The sequence below is a fragment of the Octopus bimaculoides genome, chromosome 5 (genome assembly GCF_046866305.1).
Source record: "Octopus bimaculoides isolate indiv1 chromosome 5, ASM4686630v1, whole genome shotgun sequence".
Classification (NCBI taxonomy): domain Eukaryota; kingdom Metazoa; phylum Mollusca; class Cephalopoda; order Octopoda; family Octopodidae; genus Octopus; species Octopus bimaculoides.
Genome location: NC_142932.1, coordinates 120,212,174 through 120,233,411, shown reverse-complemented (window position 1 = coordinate 120,233,411; position 21,238 = coordinate 120,212,174). Strand labels below are relative to the sequence as shown.

The window sequence follows — 21,238 nt, the reverse complement described above, 5'->3', positions numbered from 1 at the left end:
TCAAATGAGGTTTGCTAATTTTTCACCCAATATTTCGCTTATTTCTATTTAAAATGTTATTTTGATCATTCCAGCGTGTTTCTAAGGCTGTTTTGTGCTAGAGATTAAAGTTTCATAAAAAAAATCCAGTTAATAGAATTATGGGAGGTAATGGGTTAAAGTCTTATACTCTAAGGGATCCGGGCCGCAGCCAGGTCATAACTCCTGGATGCCCTTCTGCTGACATTTTATAGTTACTTGGATATTGGAGACTTGTGCATTTAAATCGTCTGCAGATTTCATTTAGGGGTAACTCCTCTCCGCTGACTCAGATTTCAAACTTATATTTAAAGAATAAATAACGTTGGTTGTCATGGAGTGGCTGCGTGGTAAATAGCTTGCTTCCAACCACATGGTTCCGGGTTCAGTCCCACTGCATGGCACCTTGGGCAAGTGTCTTCTACTATAGCCTCGAGCCGACCAAAGCCTTGTGAGTGGATTTGGTAGACGGAAACTGAAAGAAGTCTGTCGTGTATATATATATATATATATATATATATATATGTGTGTGTGTGTACGTATGTATGTGTTTGTGTGTCTGTGTTTGTCCCCCCAACATCGCTTGACAACCGATGCTGGTGTGTTTACGTCCCCGTAACTTAGCGGTTCGGCAAAAAGAGACCGATAGAATAAGTAGTAGGCTTACAAAGAATAAGTGCTGGGGTCGATTTGCTCGACTAAAGGCGGTGCTCCAGCATGGCCGCAGTCAAATGGCTGAAACAAGTAAAAGAGTAAAAAAAAAGAGTAAAGAGTATGGTAGCAGTGAAACGTCAACGTTATCATAGGACTCACTCAGAGTTATTTCCCTTGAAACTTTTAATATTAAATAAAGAAACAAGCTACAAAATTATCCCAGTGGAATGAAATACCTTGGCAGTTAAATCGCTCAGGTAACTAGATAACAAAAATAATGTCAGGTTTGTCCAGTTTGACCGAGTAGAATTTTACCTATATTTAAGAAAAAGCCCTAGTGTTTTACAAAAGATTCCCTACTATTCCACGCGACTCTAATATCGATATTATAATGCACAGTAGGAAAACATTTGTCTTCTATAGTTCGTTGCGGTTTCCAAATGAGAAAAAACAGGCTATTTTATTTTTGTCGTGAGATTGTAAAATGAAGACGTGTACTGGTTGGTGAGTTTGTATATCTAAACACGTTCTGTAAAAATAAACTTCCTAGATGTGTATATAGAAATGATTGATGTTCCGGTAATCTCACTCCATATTAAAATTAATTTAGTAAAAATTTAATTAAAATTTATAAAGATTTCAATTTAAAAATCTCTATGAAAACTAATGTGATCACGCGAGGGACAAGACTATCGGATGTTGTCATACATCGCTGGTCATAATGCGCTTTGCATCGTTTTAGCATTCGAATGATGCCATTTTGCTGGTTAGGCGAGCAGGACAACATTCTCCCTGATCGGAAGGCCATTCTTTTACAGGTTTACCCATTTACAGCTGAGTGGACTGGGGCAACGTGAAACGAAGTGTTTTGCTTGAGAACATAAGCGTTCGGTACGGGAATCGAAACCACAATATAGCGATCGTAAGCGTAACATCCTATCTTCTAGATTTAAACAGAGGTAAACCAAAATTACACACCAATAGACATTCTCTTCTCGTCTAGGCACAAGGTCCGACATTTTTGGGGAGGGGGGCCAGTCGATCAGATCGACGCTAGTACGCAACTGGTACTTAATTTAGCGACCCCGAAAGAATGAAAGACAAAGTCGACCTTGGCGGAATTTGAACTCAGAACTTAATGATAGACGAAATACTGCCAAGCATTTCGCCCGGCGTGCTAACGTTCCTTATTTCTTTATTGCCCAGAAGGGACTAAACATAGAGGGGACAAACAAGGACAGACAAAGGGATTAAGTCGATTACATCGACCCCAGTGCGTAACTGGCATTTATTTAATCGACCCCGAATGGATGAAAGGCAAAGTCAGCCTCGGCAGAATTTGAACTCAGAACGTAACAGCAGACGAAATACCGCCAAGCATTTCGCCCGGCGTGCTAACGTTTCTGCCAGCTCGCCGCCTCTGTACACTAACAGATGTTACTACACTCCTGCAATCAAAAAAATCTTAGTCAGCAACATTGGCAGACGAATTTCAAAGATATTTTTGGACGAAGATGTTTTAGTTAAGCTTCAACATACAAAAGAAAAAAAAAAAGTAGATTCAAAGAAAATTATATTACTTAGATATTCAGAGCACAAAGACTAGCTAAAGAAGAGGGAAAATGGATGATTTAATTCCACTGTCAGAACAGCAAAAAATTCTCCAACAGCGCCAAATACCAAAAGCTGTTAAAAATGTATAATTTACAGCTGCTTGGAAAAACATCATCTTCATAGCTAGAATTAATTGAAAAGTTTACACAAATATAGTTGGCTAGGTTCATTAAACTGTAGGTTGGATTACTAAACTCATTTTGTTATTCTTGTATGTAATGTAGCGACTAAACTATCTTGTATTTATTAATAGGTGGTTATCTTTTCAGTTTTTCAATTAATAGAATAAAATGTATTTTCATTAGTTTCCTTGTAAGTATATACATACACACGTAGACAAGCAGACATACACATATATACATGGCATCTTGTTGATAATTTTGATATAATGCTGGAAATTATAACATCATTATTTACTAATACATATCGTTGTTTAACATCCATCCATCAATTTTCTCCACCCACTGTTTGTGGAAGAGTCATTGGGATAGAATCTTTAGGTATCTTTAGGCATCTTCTTTATAGGGTTTTATCAGAAACAACTTGCCATTAGATTTTTCCCAAGCGAGAAAAACTGAGACTTATTGATATTATCCAATCGCCTTATTCCTGGTCTGCTTCTAAATCTCATACCGTTTGGCTCGGCTTGAAGAATCTGTCTTACGAGACTTTTATCTCTTTCAAGCACGTATAGACATCATAACTTATATATATATATATGTGTGTGTGTTTGTGTGTCTGTGTTTGTCCACCCAACATCGCTTGACAACCGATGCCGGTGTGTTTACGTCCCTGTAACATAGCGGTTCGGCAAAAGAGTCCGATAAAATAAGTACTAGGCTTGCAAAGAACAAGTCCCGGGTTCAATTTGTTCGACTAAAGGTGGTGTGTTTGTGTGTGTGTATGTGTGCGGAAACTCGTGTGTTCATTTTCAACCTACTGCACACACAGACACATACACACATACATACACACACATAGTTGAAAAGGGGTTAAGAATCCATGCAAATGAAAAATTATGGTTGAGTCCAACTTTATTTACGTTTTTAACTATATTATATTATATTATATTATATTATATATATATATATATATATATATATATATATATATATGTATGTATATATATACATATATATATATACATATATATATATATATGTATATACATATATATATGTGTGTATGTATATATATATATATCTATATATATATATATATATATATATATATATACATACACACACACACACATATATATATATGTATATACATACACACATATATATACATATTCGCACGTCTACATATAGATATATATTACTCATGCGATACACATGCACACAAACACAGAGCACACACAAATACACACACACATGCATGCACACACACACACACACATACACACACACACACACACACACACACACACACACATATATATATATATATACAAACATGCACACACGTGTGTATGTGTGTATAAGTGTGTGTGTGTGTGTGTGTATCAATACACATGCCCTTATATATGTAGATATATTACTTAAATTTCGATATATAGATAGCAGTGTTCGTTTGTGTTAATCACGTGTTTTTCAAGGTAGGCGTGCAATCATTTAACCACCATATGCGTGGGTAAACATGTTATATTTCCAACCGGATTTTATGATTGCTAACTCTTAATTACCAAATCTTATAGTTGTCAAAAATATCCGCTGGTGATTACTACCTGTGTTATTTCTTAATCTCACCTTGGCAACAATCTAGTATTGTTTTTTATATATTTTTTCCTAAAAATCATTCATCCTAACAACGAAACCCACGACGGCTCTGTAAATGGAGATTACATTTGTGTTAAAATCATTCAACAGCATTCATCACCTATCCTACTTTTTGCCTTCTTACTACTCTGCAACCGTACTATTAATGGAGTCTTATAAATGCATTATCAAAGCACTCTATTATGTGCTGAGGCCTGAAACAGAACATCATAACGTTTGGAGCTAACTTCCAATACGGTATAATGAACACTGCATTATATATATATATATATATATATATATATATATATAATTTAGAGAAAAACCACTATTAGACAATTCAATAATGAAGAATGTAATTCACACCCTCTAGAAAATAAATATGTCATAAAACGCTTATTCTAAAAATCAATAAAGTACATAAAAGAATAACTAGTAAATGGTATAAAAATGACTACGCACGTTTCGTGGCTATGCGCCCTATATTATTATTATTATTATTATTATTATTATTATTATTATTATTATTATTATGCATATATATATATATATATATATATATATATATATATATAGGCTCAGGTGTGGCTTTGTGGTAACTAGCTGGCATCATGCGCAAGTGTCTTCTATTATAGCCTCGGACCGACCAAAGCCCTGTGAGCGGATTTGGTAGACGGAAACTGAAAGAAGCCCATCATATATGCATATGCATGTATGTGCCTGTTTGTGTGTCTGTGTTTGTCCTCTCACCATCGCTTGACAACTGATTCTGGTGTGTTTACGTCCTGTAACTTAGCGGTTCGGCAAAAGAGACCCGATAGAATAAGTACTAGGCTTACAAAGAATAAGTTCTGGGGTCGATTTGCACGACTAAAGGCGGAGTTATTTCATTCGACTAAAACCCTTCAAGACCTTGAATCCGGCATGGCCACAGTCCAATAGCTGAAACAAATGAAAGACAAAAACTAAACAATAGCTACGTCGTCGCTTCTCTGCAGTTTGAGGTCTACTGATGTGAATTTCGCATATGAGGTCTGATCAATATGTATCCGGACTGCTGCCATAGTAACAAAGTTAAAGCACGCAGAGTGAAGCTGCTTAGCAAAGATTAACCTTGAACGTTGCTGTGCATGTGCACTAAGTTTTAACGTTGTAACTCACTTCCACTTTTTATAGCAGTGCTTGGAAGGAAGGAACGTGTGTAGCGTCTGATCATCGCATTGACTACGACAGAGACAATTCTCCCGGTGATACCTGCTCAGAGACCTACGCAAAGTTGCAGAAAGTGTATGGAGAGGAGTGTATGAGTCGCACACAGGTGTACAAGTGGTTTAGATGTTTCCAAGATGGTAAAAAAAATGTCGATATTGATGAACCTTCTCGGAGACCCGCAACCAGCAGAACTGAGAAAAACATTGCAGATGTGCGTGCAGCTGCGAGGGGAAATCGTCGAATCACCATCCGTGAGTTATCGGAGCATGTGCAGATTAGTTACGGTCCCGTTCAGTCCATTATCACTGAAGATTTGGGTGTGAGACGCGTGTCTGCTTAGTTTGTGCCCAAACCACTTACAGATGTCCATGAAAACATTCGAGTTTCAGTTGCATAAAATATCCTTGATTGTGTCGGGAACGATGAAAACTTTTTGAAAACTTTGGGTAGGCCTCTGAGCAGGCAGCGCCAAGCTTTTGGCATCACTTGACGCAGATTCTCTGCTCACCTTTCTCTGTCGTCTTCAATGCGACGATCACACACTACACAAGCCCCTTCCAAGCATTGCTGAAAACTGCTGAAATGAGCTGCAATTTTAAAACTTAGTGCGCATGCACAGCAGCGTTTAAGGCTAATCTATGCCAAGCAGCTTCACACTGCGCGCTTTAGCTTTGTTACTATGGCAACAGTCCTTACAGTTATTGATCAGACCACGTATAAGATCCCGTCGTTCTCCGCTATCATTTGCACCGATGCTAACATCAAAATGCCCTCTGGGTCACATGCCCTCATTCAGATTGAGCTGTTATAAAAGAAAAATAACGACTTCCTTGCTTGGAGTATAGTTGCTATCCCCCGCTCTCCTGTAATGTTAAAGCAAAACGTAACCGCACCAGTGAGGAGTGCTTATGCACAAAGGAATAATAACCCACGATATCGTATTCGACAAACTTGTGTCTATTAAAATCGCGAATGTCTTTGATCTAATTAACTATTGTACGGCCATCTTTTAACTGTTAGATGTCAACCGCTCGTATATTATCATTAATCTTGCTCATTATTTTGCTCCAGTCCACTCAGCTGGCAAAAATGGGTAACGCTGCGATGGACTGGCGTCCCGTCCGGCTGGGGAACGCATACGCCATTGAAACCGGGAAACCGGGCCCATGAGCCTGGCTAGGCTTTAAAAGGGCGCATTTATTTAATAGGCGCAGGAGTGGCTGTGTGGTAAGTAGCTTCCTAACCAACCACATGGTTCCGGGTTCATTCCCACTGCGTGGCACCTTGGGCAAGTGTCTTCTACTATAACTTCGGGCCGACCAAAGCCTTGTGAGTGGATTTGGTAGACGGAAACTGAAAGAAGCCAGTCGTATATATGTATATATATATACACACACACACACACATACATACACACACACACACACACACACACACACACACATATATATATATATATATATATATATATATATATATAAATATGTATGCGTGTATATATGTTTGTGTGTCTGTGTTTGCCCCCCTACCATTGCTTGACAGCCGATGCTGGTGTGTTCACGTCTCCGTAACTCAGCAGTTCGGCGTAAAAGACCGATACAATAAGTACTAGGCTTACAAAGAATAAGTCCTGGGGTCGATTTGCTCGACTAAAGGCGGTGCTCCAGCATGGCCGCAGTCAAATGACTGAAACAAGTAAAAGAATAAAAGAGTAATCGACCCAAACCATGATTAGGCGGGTTTGAGAAGTTTCTATTTTCGGATGAAAAGTAATATGATCCATATTTTGGCAGATGCTTTGTGTTTGGCTTGTGTTTCTAATCTGGTTCAGACTTTTAATTTATTTGCTCTTTTGTTGGCCCCCTTATTTGTCATATGATTGGTATAATAAGTATGTGCGTTGGTTTTCCAAAACGTTTGATTAATAATCATCGTGGCTGTGTGGTAAGTAGCTTGCTTACCAACCACATCGTCCTGGGTTCAGTCCCACTGCGTGGCACCTTGGGCAAGTGTCTTCTAGTTTAGCCTCGGGCCGACCAAAGCCTTGTGAGTGGATTTGGTAGGCGGAAACTGAAAAGAAGCTCGTCGTATATATGTATATATATATGTATATATGTGTGTGTGTATATGTTTGTGTGTATTTGTTTGTCCCCTCCCCCAAACATCGCTTGACAACCGATGCTGGTGTGTTTTTGTTCCCGTAACTTAGCGGTTCGGCAAAAGAGACCGATAGAATAAGTACTTGGCTTCCAAAGAATAAGTCCTGGGGTTGATTTGCTTGACTAAAGGCGGTGCTCCAGCATGGCCACAGACAAAAGACTGAAACAAGTAAAAGAGTAAAAGAGTAAAAGATAGATGTTATTAGACATGTCTGCAAAGTAAACGGTTTTATTTGAGTTCCTAATTTTCCTTATGTCAGACTTCTCAGCCGTGCAGGTCCCGACCCGTTTATCTTTTACCCTTTACTCGCTTCAATTATAGGACGGTGGCCATGCTGGGGCACCGCCTTGAAGGGTTTAATGGAAGAAATCACCCCCCAGTACTTTTTGAAAGTCTGCAACTTATTCTATCAGTCTCTTTTGCAGAACCACTACGTTATGGGAGCACAAACAAACGAACGCCGGTTGTAAAACTGTCGTGGGGTACAAACACAAGCACATACAAGCACACACACACTGAATCTAAGTATGTGGTTGTGTTTGTACCCCACCACAGCTTCACAACCGGTGTTCGTTTGTTTATACTCCCATGACGTAGTGGTTCTGCAAAAGAGACTGATAGAATAAGCTGCAGACTTAAAAAAAGTACTGGGCTCAATTTCTTCCACTAAACCCTGCAAGGTGGTGCCCCAGCATGGCCACCGTCCTATTACTGAAGCAAAGTCTGCAGCTTATTCTATCAGTCTCTTTTGCAGAACCACTACGTCATGGGAGCATAAACAAACGAACACCGGTTGTGAAGTTGTGGTGAAGTACAAACACAAGCACATACAAGCACACACACACACGCTGAATCTAAGTATGTGGTTGAGAAGCAAACCTCCTAAGTATCTCTTGAAAATAGCATGCAACATTCGTAAATAACGCCCACAAACAGTAGTAACCGATATGATAGGGGAACCAACAGACATAAGCCTATGAGTAAAGAAACATAGGAAATATATCACCTGAATTAAAATTAGATACAAGACTGACCAAAGACGAAGCATTTATTGCAGTCAAGCACAACAAAGAGCATTTTGCTTTTAATTTCAAACGCAATCTTATCAATCCTGCCATATCCGAGATTGAGCTAATCAGTGAGAAAAATAATTATCAAAACACAACGATAACAGAAAAAATACAACGGACCTCCAGCAATCAAAAAGTAGCCATTTAATAATTAATTGTCACTCATCACTGATATCTGATCGGTAAGGCACATGTTTTCTTGTCTGTGAAACAGCCATGACCGTGTGAGAAATTAACTGTCTACGTATGCATGCAAAACGCACACACACACACACACACACACACACACACACACACACACACACACAGACGTGTTATGTCAGTCATTGGTTTCAGTTTGCGTGAGTTCGCCCTCTCTTTGTTGGTGCCATAAATACTATTGCATCCTTTATTTGGTTTGTGATACATGGGAAGTTTGAGAGCTTTTCTCCCCTTGTGTGTTTCTTGTGTCGTTTGTTCCCAAAAAATCTTGCAATATGAAAATTTTGTCTTCAGGCGAAAGTCTTCACTCATCGAACAAACCTATGCGAGAAAGCGTTGTTGCACTTGAGGAAAGAATATTATTGAGGGAAGCAGTATTAAGCCACGTGATGAGGGGTTAATGTATGACCGAAAGACAGGAATAGCTGTCTTTTTGTACTGGAGAGACTAGATTTCTCCCTTTGGAAAAGAAAAGAGAGAAGACGATCTTAATGATGTGTTGGGGCGTACCTTTAAGTTACAAGAAGGTAACTATAAGAGATGTGGTACGGGCAAATAAATATGTTCGTGAGAATGCGAAAGGTGTGTGGCAGATGGATAGAAATTGTGAAAGAGGGATGTGATTCCAATAAATGGAGCTTTTTAAGTGAAAGCGAAAGCAATTGAAAGAGCCTTCTCCGACAACACTCCGCTCTGGATCGGTACGTTTATTCATTGAATCCCACCGAATAGTTGAAAGACAAACCCTTGGTTGGGTTTCAACTGAGTGGTGATGGCCGCAAGAAATCCCGCATGGTATTTCATTCACCCCTTTAATGACTTTGCTAATTAAACTTAGTGAAGGCGCATGGCTCAGTGGCTAGAGCGTCGAGCTTACGATCGTAAGGTTGTCAGTTCGAATCCCAGACCGGGCTACGTGTTGTGTTCTTGAGCAAGACACTTTATTTCACGTTGCTCCAGTTCACTCAGCTATAGAAATGAGTTGCGACATCACTGGTGCCAAGCTGTATCGGCCTTTGCCCTATCTCTTGGATAACGACAATGACATGGATAGGAGAGGGTGCTGGTCTTCCATAAACAACCTTGCCCGTACTTGGGCCTGGGAGGGTAACTTTCTAGGTGCAATCCCATGGTCAGTCATGACCGAAGGGGGTCTCGGAATTGAACTTAACGTATATAAAAAAAAGAAGAAATGTTTCCTTCATGAGCCATGCCAGGCTCAAAAGGATCGGTCTCCAGGTTTCAGCGGTGTATGTATTCCCCACCTGGATGGGACGCAGATCCCTTGCAGGATTACTCATTTGTGGCAGCTGAGTGGACTGGAGCAACGTAAAATGAAGTGCATTACTCAAGGACACAAGGCATCGCCCGGCCCAGAAATTGAAACCCTAATCTTACGACCATAAGTCCAACACCCTAATCACTAAGCCACGCGCGTCCCCCAAACTTAACGTGTATATGTAGCCTTATACTCGTTTACCCGTGTGATACGCTGTTTCCCATTCTGGTTTCGTTCTTTCCCTCCAAATTCTCTCTCTCTCTCTGCAAACATGCAAACACGAAAAACCATAGGCATATATTTATGGCTACTAATTGATATTTGCAAAGAACTGTAATCGATATAATTCCTGTTGGCAGATATAAGGTGAAGTATCAACTGTCTTTATTAATAATCACGTATTTTGATTACATATTTTGTAAGCAACGTAAGTGTTTCTGTAATCATTTGTTTACTCACCAGCCTAAGTTCATTTGCTGTCAAGGAAATACAACAGATCCAACAATGCATGAATGAAATGACTTGTATTTGGTTAACTCTTTGTTCGAATCCCGCCGAGATCGACATTCTACTTTGATTTACGTCTTTCCAGAGTCGGTAAAACAAATACCACTCAAGGACTAGAATCGATATAATTAATTATACGTCTTTATAGGAGGCGAGCTGGCAGAAACGATAGTACGCCGGGCGGAAGGCTTAGCGGTATTTCGTCTGCCGTTACGTTCTGAGTTTAAATTCCGCCGAGGTCGACTTTGCCTTTTATCCCTTCGGGGTCGATAAATTAAGTACCAGTTACGCACCGAGGTCGATGTAATCGACTTAATCTCTTTGTTTGTCCTTGTTTGTTCCCTCTGTGTGTAGCCCCTTGTGGGCAATAAAGAAATAAGAAACGTTAGCACACCAGGTGAAAGGCTTAGCAGTATTTCGTCTGTCTTCAAGTTCTGAGTTCAAATTCCGCCGAGGTCGACTTTGCATTTCATCCTTTCGGGGTCGATAAATTAAGTACCAGTGAAACACTGGGATCGACCTAATCGACTGGCTCCCTCCCCCAAAGTTTCAGGCCTTGTGCCTAGACTAGAAAAGAATATTCTTTACAAAGTCGGCGAGCTGGCAGAGACGTTAGCACGCCGGGCGAAATGATTAGCAATATTTCGCCTGTCTTTATGTTCTGAGTTCAAATTCTGCCGAGGTCGACTTTATCTTTTATCCTTTCGGGATCGATAAATTAATTACCAGTGCGTACTGGGCCGACCTAATCGACTAGCCCCACTCCCCCAAAATTTCGGGCCGTGTGCCTAGAGTAGAAAAAAAAATTATACGTCTTAATGTTTCAGATTCGAAGGTACATGGCTTAGTGGTTTGGGTATTCGATTCTCTGCGGTGCATTATGTCATTGAGCAAGACGTTATATTTCACGTTGCTAAAATGAATTGTATTTGTAATTCAAAGGGGGCCCCAGGCCTGTCACATTCCTTGTCACGCTGAATCTTACACGTGAGAACTACATTAAGGGTAACATAATTCAACTATCTTTTTCACATTAATTTATTTACAGCTAAAATTTTTATAAAAAAATATGAAACCATTTATTCTATGGTAATTTAGTTAATTTTGTCGAGCTCTTATGCGTTGACAGTAAGTGACTACCTTAACCAAGCCTTTCCACAGCGTTTGTTTGGAAGACGGAGCAGCATCGAATGGCCACCATGTTCACCTGACCAATGGATTTTATTTTTGGGGATGTTGTAAAGAACAAGGTTTATGAGAAGAATCCCAAAACATTAAATGAATTAAAAGATTACATTTCTGACGCATTCACTAAAATTGATGGCGATCGGAATTTGTGCCGCACTGTGTGTCACCGTGTTCTGAAGAGGTTTGAAGAATGTTGCAATGCTGAAAGAGGACATTTTGAGCACCTGAGAGATTAAACATTGTCTGTTTAAGATGTGCATAAACAATACGATTGTAAGATAGGAATTTAAATGTAATAAAATGTTTTAAAAGAAATTTAAATGTAATAAAATGTTTTAAAAGAAATTTAAAGTGCCTACGTGATAACTGTAAACCTATTTTTGGGCCATCCAATATATATATATATATATATATATATATATATATATATATATATAAGGGCATTACTATAGAATATTGCCCTTATATAAATATAAATATATTCTAGGGATAATGATGGATTTTTCCCTTACGAGTTTTTTTCACGCTAGCTACTTGATAAAATTCTTGCAAAAGATTTTTATCCTATTATTGAATTATATATATATGTATATATATATATATATATATATATATATATATAAAAGGCCTTCTACCTATAGTAAAAAGAATTATTCCCGTTTTCAGCGTAAGAGTTCCTCTTCACATTTGATACACACATTGCTTATAGAATTGTGTATGCCATTGTAAAATATTTTTTGGACTTTCGTCTCTTTACGTCAACATATAACTTAGCCTTTCAATAAATAGAAACATTAAAAGAAGCACCAAAATGACATGTACTGGCATCGATACTAATGCATAAAATTGTCGTAGTACCACAGCATGGCTGAAGTCCAAATATACACATACTACGGATACGCTCTTGACATAAATACACCGGTAAAGAGGTGGGACATATTACAGTTTGTATTTCTGCTTGCCATCTAGCTGAAAGCTGTTTTTCTTAAAATTTGTATTGAGTTTCTGTTGAACATAAATGGGAAAGCTGTTTTTACCAACGATCCTGTCGAGATGATGATTTGTGGGTAATACTTACCTAGGTAATATTTCCGATTGGCTACATGTATGTCATAGAGCTATTTGACCAAAACTGAACTTCGTCTACACAACAGCAGCAATAATTCTACTGCACGCCAATTACAACGATCTTTTCAACCCATGTCAAGTGAAAAGCATTATAAAAATGTACAACTTTTACGATTTTAATATCTCAGGAAGATGTGATCCCATATTTTACCTGTCATAATTGATTTTACAAATTTTATTCAGGTTTAATGAAACAAAAAAACGGATTATCATTTACCTCACTAAATTAGATAAAATTGCTGCAAAATTTAAGACCTGGAAACATATGGATTTCATGCCACTCTTAACACACATCTTATAAAAATTGAAAATCAAAAACAAACCCCTAACAAATATTGAGACGTGATTTGAGTATATATTTTGAAAACAGCTCTCATAAAATTATTGATTTCTTGGTTAGGAGAAAAAGCTCAATTTTAGTAGGGAAGATGAAGCAGAAATGTGCAAAGTAATGTCATTTTTGGAAGCGTAAACATTGTAGCAAGAATTGGCTTTGGCCGGATATATTAAGTGGTTCGTAGAATTAATTAACAGGGCATTTACCAGTTTATGAGCGAGAGAATGAAAGTTCTTCTGCAGTAGCTCTCGTCATCTAAATAGCAACTAGATGTCGCTCCAATCACACTCTACTCTATGAATTGAGCAAGAATGAATATGTAATAAATAAGTTGGTTATACAACTTCACGGCTTTCGTTTGATTTCACTGTGCAGTATCTTAGGTTTTTTGTTGGCACTCCAGCGCTTGCGACGTTGAGGGTTCCAGTTGATCCGATCAACGGAACAGCCTGCTCGTGAAATTAACGTGCTGAGCACTGCACAGACACGTGTACCCGTAACATAGTTCTTAGGGAGATTCAGTATGACACAGAGTGTGACAAGGCTGACAGTTTGAATTACAGGCACAACTGAAACAGGAAGTAAGAGTGAGAGAAAGTTGTGGTGAAAGAGTACAGCAGGGTTCGCCACCATCCCCTGCCGGAGCCTCGTGGAGCTTTAGGCGGTTTCGCTCAATAAACACTCACAACGCCCGGTCTGAGAATCGAAACCGCGATCCTATGACCGTGAGTCCGCTGCCCTAACCACTGGGCCATTGCGCCTCCACAGTATCCTAGATAAGTATTCTCTACCAGGATTGTCCAAACGTCAGTAAGTCAAATCTGGTAGATGAAAGCTGTACGAAAGTAAGAAGGTGGTATTGCTGCTGGATTTGGGTGGTAAATTAGTTGACGACGGGTTTCAAGTCATCACGTTGTCCTTAGGTATTTTTAGCGGACCCAACAATGTTGCAATTATTCGAGCCAGGTTCTGTTCTGTAACTAGCTTTCTCTTTTACTCATATCCGTCTTGGAGATTCTGAAAAATGTCAGAGCAGTGTCCCCTTCCTGCATTGACAGTCCTTAAACTACAAAAAAAAAAAAAAAAAAAAAGGATGGAAACGCCACGCTTAGAACGTCTGTTATCATAGAACTACTCGATCTAGTTTCAACTGGATCTAACTAGCAACAGCAACTCCAATCACTTTATAAGCATTTGTAAACAACTACCATGAAATTATCAGTGTTTTTAGACAGACCCTTCCATATTGAATAAATTGAAGCCGGGTTAATTCCTTGGTTCGACATCACTATTTTAGTATTAGTTATACAGGAAGGCAGTGTCGGATTGGTAGAATCGATGGAGCAGCAGACAGAATATCATGTCCTATGTGGTTGCTTTAAATGTTCCTACTTTCGGGTTCTTAAAATAAAGTACCAGTTATGTAATAGTAACCGTGCAATCGTTAATATCCCTTCCTCATGATATTCAGCTTTAGGTATATGTTTGATATGAATAACTCTTGAATATAATATTGGTTTCATATTTTAATACAAGGCCCGCAATTTTGGGTGAGCGGTAACTAGATTACATCGACACCAGTGCTCAAATGGTACTTATTTTATCGACTCCGAACGAATGTAAGGTGAAGTCGACCTTAGCGGTATTTGAACTCAGAACGTAAAAGGCAGACGAAATACCGCTAAGCATTTCGCCCGGCGTGCTAACGATTCTGCCAGCTCGCCGCCTTAATAAGGACACAGGACAGAATCGGGCTCAGATACGATGCGAACTTAAGACGTAGGGAGACAAAGACAAAAGATGGAAAGGTATTCAGTATTTTCTTTTTTGTTTGTTCAATTATTATCTGTCAAATGAAGTTCTTCATCGCGTTTCTGCCAAACTCGCCACTGGCAGATATCATACGATTATTAATTAGAATTATTATTCCGTCAAATATTATTAACATTATTAATATTATTATTCTTAACATAACAAAGCCATCATAACATGATTAATGCAAATTAAGATTTTCCCAAAATGCACAAGGAGAAAAAATAAATAGAAAAAATAATTTACATCAGAATTCATTCCATACACATTTTTTAAAAAGAAGTATTTTTCTTTATATATTTTTTGTTATTTCATCATCTTTGTTTAAAATTTTCTCTTTTAACTTCACAAATGCTCTTGTTTATCCGATTAGTTTGAGATCAACATGGCAACATAATTCTCTTTCGCTGTCTTACAGCTACAAACACGCCAATTAATTAAACTTAGTAGATATGAAAGAAATTATCCGTACTAAGTCTAATTAATTGACATGTTAGGTGTACCTTATTTATTAGTTCTAAGGCTCCGGTTTTATAAAGTTGATGGCAAATATGATTGTTTAATTTCTATAAATTTCGCAAAAGCATTAGCGATGAAATTGCTTTGAAAGATAGTTTTTAAAACATTATTCCTGATTAGTGCTGAACCAATTGAGCGTTACTTAAAGTATTCAACAATCTTGAGAAATAAACGAAAAGACAAACCAGCGAAGAACCTCGTCAGTGTTTATGTGGTTTCTCTGCCCACAATAAAAACTCAAATCATTATTATATCGCCTTGAATAAAGAAAGGATAGAATTAGATTAAGAAATTCTAAAGATACCTTGAAAAAACGACCCGTCATGGCTGGAATTCCGTTCAATTGATCATAAACGTATTCGACCAGGTCTAACCCGGGCTAAATGAAAGCAACAAAAATTTTTGACAATAAATGTTACTATGGTTTTATTCCTTACATCACATTGAGAGTCTGTCATTGAATAACTACTGCATGTGTAAACTCTGATGCAGTCATATCGTTACATGTACAAGCATATTCTGACATCGATTACATATACATTATTTACATTATTTACATTCGACGGATATTTGTCCTCATCTTGTTTGTTGTTAACACAACGTTTCGGCTGATATACCCTCCAGCCTTCGTCAGGTGTCTTGGGGAAATTTCGAACCTGGGTTCTCATTACTAACGATGTTACTATTATTATATGGCGTAGTGGTTAAGAGCGCGGGCTACTAACCCCAAGGTTCCGAGTTCGATTCACGGCAGCGACCTGATTAATAATAATAGTAATAATAATAATAATAATAATATAATAATAGTAACATCGTTAGGAATGAGAACCCAGGTTCGAAATTTCCCCAAGACACCTGACGAAGGCTGGAGGGTATATCAGCCGAAACGTTGTGTTAACAACAAACAAGATGAGGATAAATATCCGTCGAATGTAAATAATGTAAATAATTCCTCATCTCTTAAATTTAGAACTGTATCGATTACAAATGCAAAATATTTTGGGTGATAGAAGGGAAAGCTCCGACAGGGTGGTCCAAAAATCATTTGTACATTTTAAATTATAACTTTTTTGACAATAAATGCTTTCAATTTTGTTTTTGTTTCAGACTACTGACATATTATTCTTGAAAAATAATCATGGAGAAATTCACAATAGAACAAGTAAAAGTAATCAAATTTTATCGATAAAAATCAATTGTAACAACCAAAAGAGCTTACATTCGTCATTTTCAGGTCAGACAGCCACTATCTAAGCAAGCGATACTCAACTTATTCCAGCGGTTTGAACAATGAAGGGCTATGATCCATTTACCACGTGTGAGAAGGCTACATCTAGGAAGGTCTCAGGACAACATTTAGCGTGTGTAGCGGAGCAGTGAAGAAAAACTTCCAGCATCAACCGAAAGGCAATCCCAGCAGCTGGGCATATCCCAAAGCTCATCATTTAAAAGATGCTGAATCTATTCCCATATAAAGTGTAGCTGAAGCCAGCAGGTTCTCGGCTACGAATAGTGTCTACTGCCCAGATCAAGAAACTTTAAATTTAGTTGACTCTTACGCTCACCTGGTTTAAAGGCTTTAGACTTTTCTTGTAGGAATATCTGAAAGACAGAATATACCATAAAAATCTCGAGTCATCCAACAATTTAACGCGAAGAAATGTAATAAACCAAGAAACATTATAAATGGTGATGGAAGATTCTTTAGAAAGAGCTTCCAGTTGTCAAGAACGAAATGATGGCCATTTGAAGTGACGTAATTTTCAAAATGAATTACAAATGTCTTCCAAAGAGTGCATTTATTGTTTATAAAAGAATAAATGTGAATATTTAATGAACTAAAGGGTCATTATATTTTGAAATGGTCTAGTGACTTTTGCGCTATCCTGAATATACTCATGAAATATAGTAGCACTTATCGGCTTCCTTTAGCTTGCTTCTAAATACCAAGGAGTCTGAATCAAACTGCTTTGATCTATACATGTAACTCCCAATAAATGTGTTGAATACTCTTCTTTTGTTTGTCTACTCACTCGGTTAATTCAAAGTCAGTGATCAGCTCTGACGAAACCGGTATGACTTTGACTTTCTATAATGATTCATAATAATGATTTCTATACTTTATTCCAACTCAAATCATTTATTTGTATCTATATCTCTTTGTTTCTATAAAAAAAACCATTACTCTTTTATACCTAATGTGTTGTCAGCTCTGTTAGTATCCCATTAAACATCTCTGTTAAATATTTTATGGAAAATCTTGCAGTCTTATAATTCCTAAAGCCTGCCAGCTGTTTGGTTTTTGGAGCATCTGGGTTACTTTCATTGTTGTGGTATCCCATGATTGTTCAGATACTCTGTAAATTATTTTGAATAATCTCCCTTGTGATTATTGGCTGTTTATATTTCTGCCTAAATCGTCTTCTCTCGTTCTTGGTGTTGCATTAATATTTATATTATTTTCAAGGCGGTGAGCTGGCGAAACGTTAGCACGCCGACCGGAATGCAGTTCTGAGTTCAAATTCCGCTGAGGTTGACTTTAGCTTTCATCCTTTCGGGGTCGATAAATTAAGTACCAGTTGCGTACTGCGGTCTGTATAATCGATTGGCCCCCTCACCACAAAATTTAGGGCCTTATGCCTAGAGTAGAAAAGAATATATTTCATGTCTAAGGTTGCGAGCTGGCAGAAACGTTAGCACGCCGGGCGAAATGCATAATGGTATTTCGTCTGCCGTTACGTTCTGAGTTCAAATTCCGCCGAGGTCGACTTTGCCTTTCATCCTTTTGGGGTCGATAAATTAAGTACCAGTTACGCACTGGGGTCGATGTAATCGACTTAATCCCTTTGTCTGTCCTTGTTTGTCCCCTCTATGTTTAGCCCCTTGTGGGCAATAAAGATATAAGAAACGCTAGCACGCCGGGCGAAATGCTTAGCGGTATTTCGTCTGTCTTTACGTTCTGAGTTCAAATTCCGCCGAGGTCGAGTTTGCCTTTCATCCTTTCGTGGTCGATAAATTAAGCACCAGTTGCGTACTGGGTCGATCTAATCGATTGGTACCCTCCCCCAAAATTTCGGGCCTTGTGCCTAGACTAGAAAAGAATATATATATTATTTCCACGAAGTTCTTAATAAAATCATTTTCGGCTGGAGTCAAACTTTGTTCTGCTCTAAGAATTTTTGTCTTTTCATACTGACAGATTCTTTGTGATTTTTTATGTCGAATATTTATTTAATCGCTGTGTTTATGTTTCTGTATTATTTGTCGCTCTTTTTCTTCAGTTGTTATTTCTTTATTGTTTGTGTTAATGATTATGTGATCTTTTTCTTTATCTTTTTTTTATGTATTTGTTTTCTACGTAGATTGCTAGATTCAAAATACCTTTATGAATAGACGAGAAGGCGTATCCATTCAAAGTACTCGTTCAACATTTAATCACTTCAGTTTGAATGATATGGTTTTTATTCAATTCTCATTTTTGTATGGGGTGGTGGGGGTACGGTATCGATCTGCTATTGATATAAAATAACATGAATAATAACCTTTATTATTATTATTATTATTATTATTATTATTATTATTATTATTATTATTATTATTATTATTATTGTTGTTGTTGTTGTTGAGTCGGCGAGCTGGCAGAATCGTTAGCACGCCAGGAGAAATACTTACTCATATTTCGTCTACCGCTACGTTCTGGGTTCAAATTCCGCCGTGGTCGACTTTACTTTTCATTCTTTTGGAGTCGATAAATAAAGTACCAATGAAACACTGGGGTCGAAATAATCGACTAGTCCCCTTACCCAAATTGTGCCTTTCGTAGAAATTATTATTATTATTATCCACAGCGGCGAGCTGGAAGAATCGTCAGAATCGAACAAAATTCTTAATTGTATTTCTTCTGGCCCTTTACTTACTAAGTTCAAACTTCTCTGAAGTCGACTTTGCCTTTTATCCCCTCGGGGTCGATAAATTAGTACCAGTCAAGCACTGGGGTCGATGTAATTGACAAGCTCCTCCCCTAAAACTTTCAAGCCTTGTACATATAACAGAAAGGATTATTATTGTTGTTGGTTTGATAATCCTGGACACGATCTGAAGAGCTCAATGAAATAGATTATTACCGAATTCTTCTGGTTAAATTTTTTTCTTAAATTATTTCGCAAACAAGAGACTTAGACATTTTGTATGTTTGTTTCATTGCTTATGGTAGAAAGATCTTATCTAAAAGATTTAATTTTCTGGAAATCTCGGCATGACTTCACCTGGAGGAACAAGCGGAGATAGCCACATCTTCCCTCACAGTTAATAAAATAATTTCGTTTTTTTATTATCCATACGGACTAACAAAGAGGAGACAGCAGACTATGACGGGGGTTGTAGTACACATATTATGATAATAAAAATTTACAATTGCACTGGAATCGAATGTGACACAAGAACATTTTACATACAAAAATTAAACAATGAGGTATTAAAACAGGAAACTCCGATCCCACGAGCTCTGTTTCTCTACCGACACCTTTCTGACGTGTTCACGCAGGGCCTTTCTTTCCTAACATGCGTGCCACACCTCTCTCGCAATTGCTACTACTACGAGAAAGCAATTCTTACCTTCTTCCGTAAGGAACTCGGGTGGGTCAATTGTTCTGCAACCATAAACGCCTGTTGGCCACACGAGCTCTCGCGCTTGCCTTGTTTTGAACTTTAATGTATTATGTATGAGCTGCTATTTGATTGGCTATTGGTGTGATACGTATATGCTGTGTGGGTCGTATTGTAGTGACGGGGACTTACGTCTGTTGTTTTTGTTTGTGTTGTTGTTTGTCATCCTTAATGCTCCAATTATTCTTTTACTTGTTTCAGTCTTTTGCCTGCGACCATGCTGCAGCACCGCATTTAGTCGAAGAAATCAACCCCAGGACTTATTCGATGTAAGCCTAATACTTATTCTATCGGTCTGCTTTGCCGAACCGCTAAGTTACGGGGAGGTAAACAAACCAACGTCAGCTGTCAAGCAATGGTGGTGGTGGAAACAAACACAGACACACAAATACATAATACATATATACGATGGGCTTCTTTCAGTTTCCTTCTACCAAATCCACTTACAAGTCTTTGGTCGGCCCGAGGCTAAAGTAGAAGACCTTGGCTAAGGTGCCACGTAGTGGTCTGAACCCGAAACCATGTGGTTTGGAAGCAAGCTTCTTATTTCTTTATTGCCCACAAGAGGCTACCTCCGAAAGGATGAAATGCAAAGTCGACCTCGACGGAATTTGAACTCAGAACATAGCGGCAGACGAAATACCTATTTCGTTATTGCCCACAAGGGGCTAAACATAGAGGGAACAAACAAGAACAGACGAACGGATTAAGTCGATTACATCGACCCCAGTGCATAACTGGTACTTAATTTATCGACCTCCGAAAGGATGAAATGCAAAGTCGACCTCGACGGAATTTGAACTCAGAACGTAGCGGCAGACGAAATACCGCTATGCATTTCGCCCGGCGAGCTAACGCTTCTGCCAGCTCGCTGCCTTCTTACCACACAGCCACTCCTGCGTTTATTTCTGGGTAATATTTCTTTTTCGTTTAAGGCCAGTGGACTACAGAATCTGTAGAGAGCTTGATAGTATTCTTCAGCATTCAAGTACCTCATTATCATTATTATTCCGTGTCTTTATCGTTATCAACATTTTTGAAAATTGTTATGTTCACGTTTTTCAAACAGATTCATATGAAAATTTCATTATAACATCAAGTACACTTCTAAACT

The 21,238-nt window shown here is 38.2% G+C and overlaps 1 long non-coding RNA gene across 1 annotated transcript; it reads left to right on the top strand.

Annotated features, from left to right (window-relative positions):
* The first annotated feature begins 12,294 nt into the window (after nt 1–12,294).
* Nucleotides 12,295–17,766, top strand: LOC149135840 (uncharacterized). The gene is made up of 2 exons (XR_016242035.1): nt 12,295–14,936; nt 16,567–17,766. It is a non-coding gene; the product is annotated as an uncharacterized LOC149135840 (long non-coding RNA).
* Nucleotides 17,767–21,238: the final 3,472 nt, after the last annotated feature.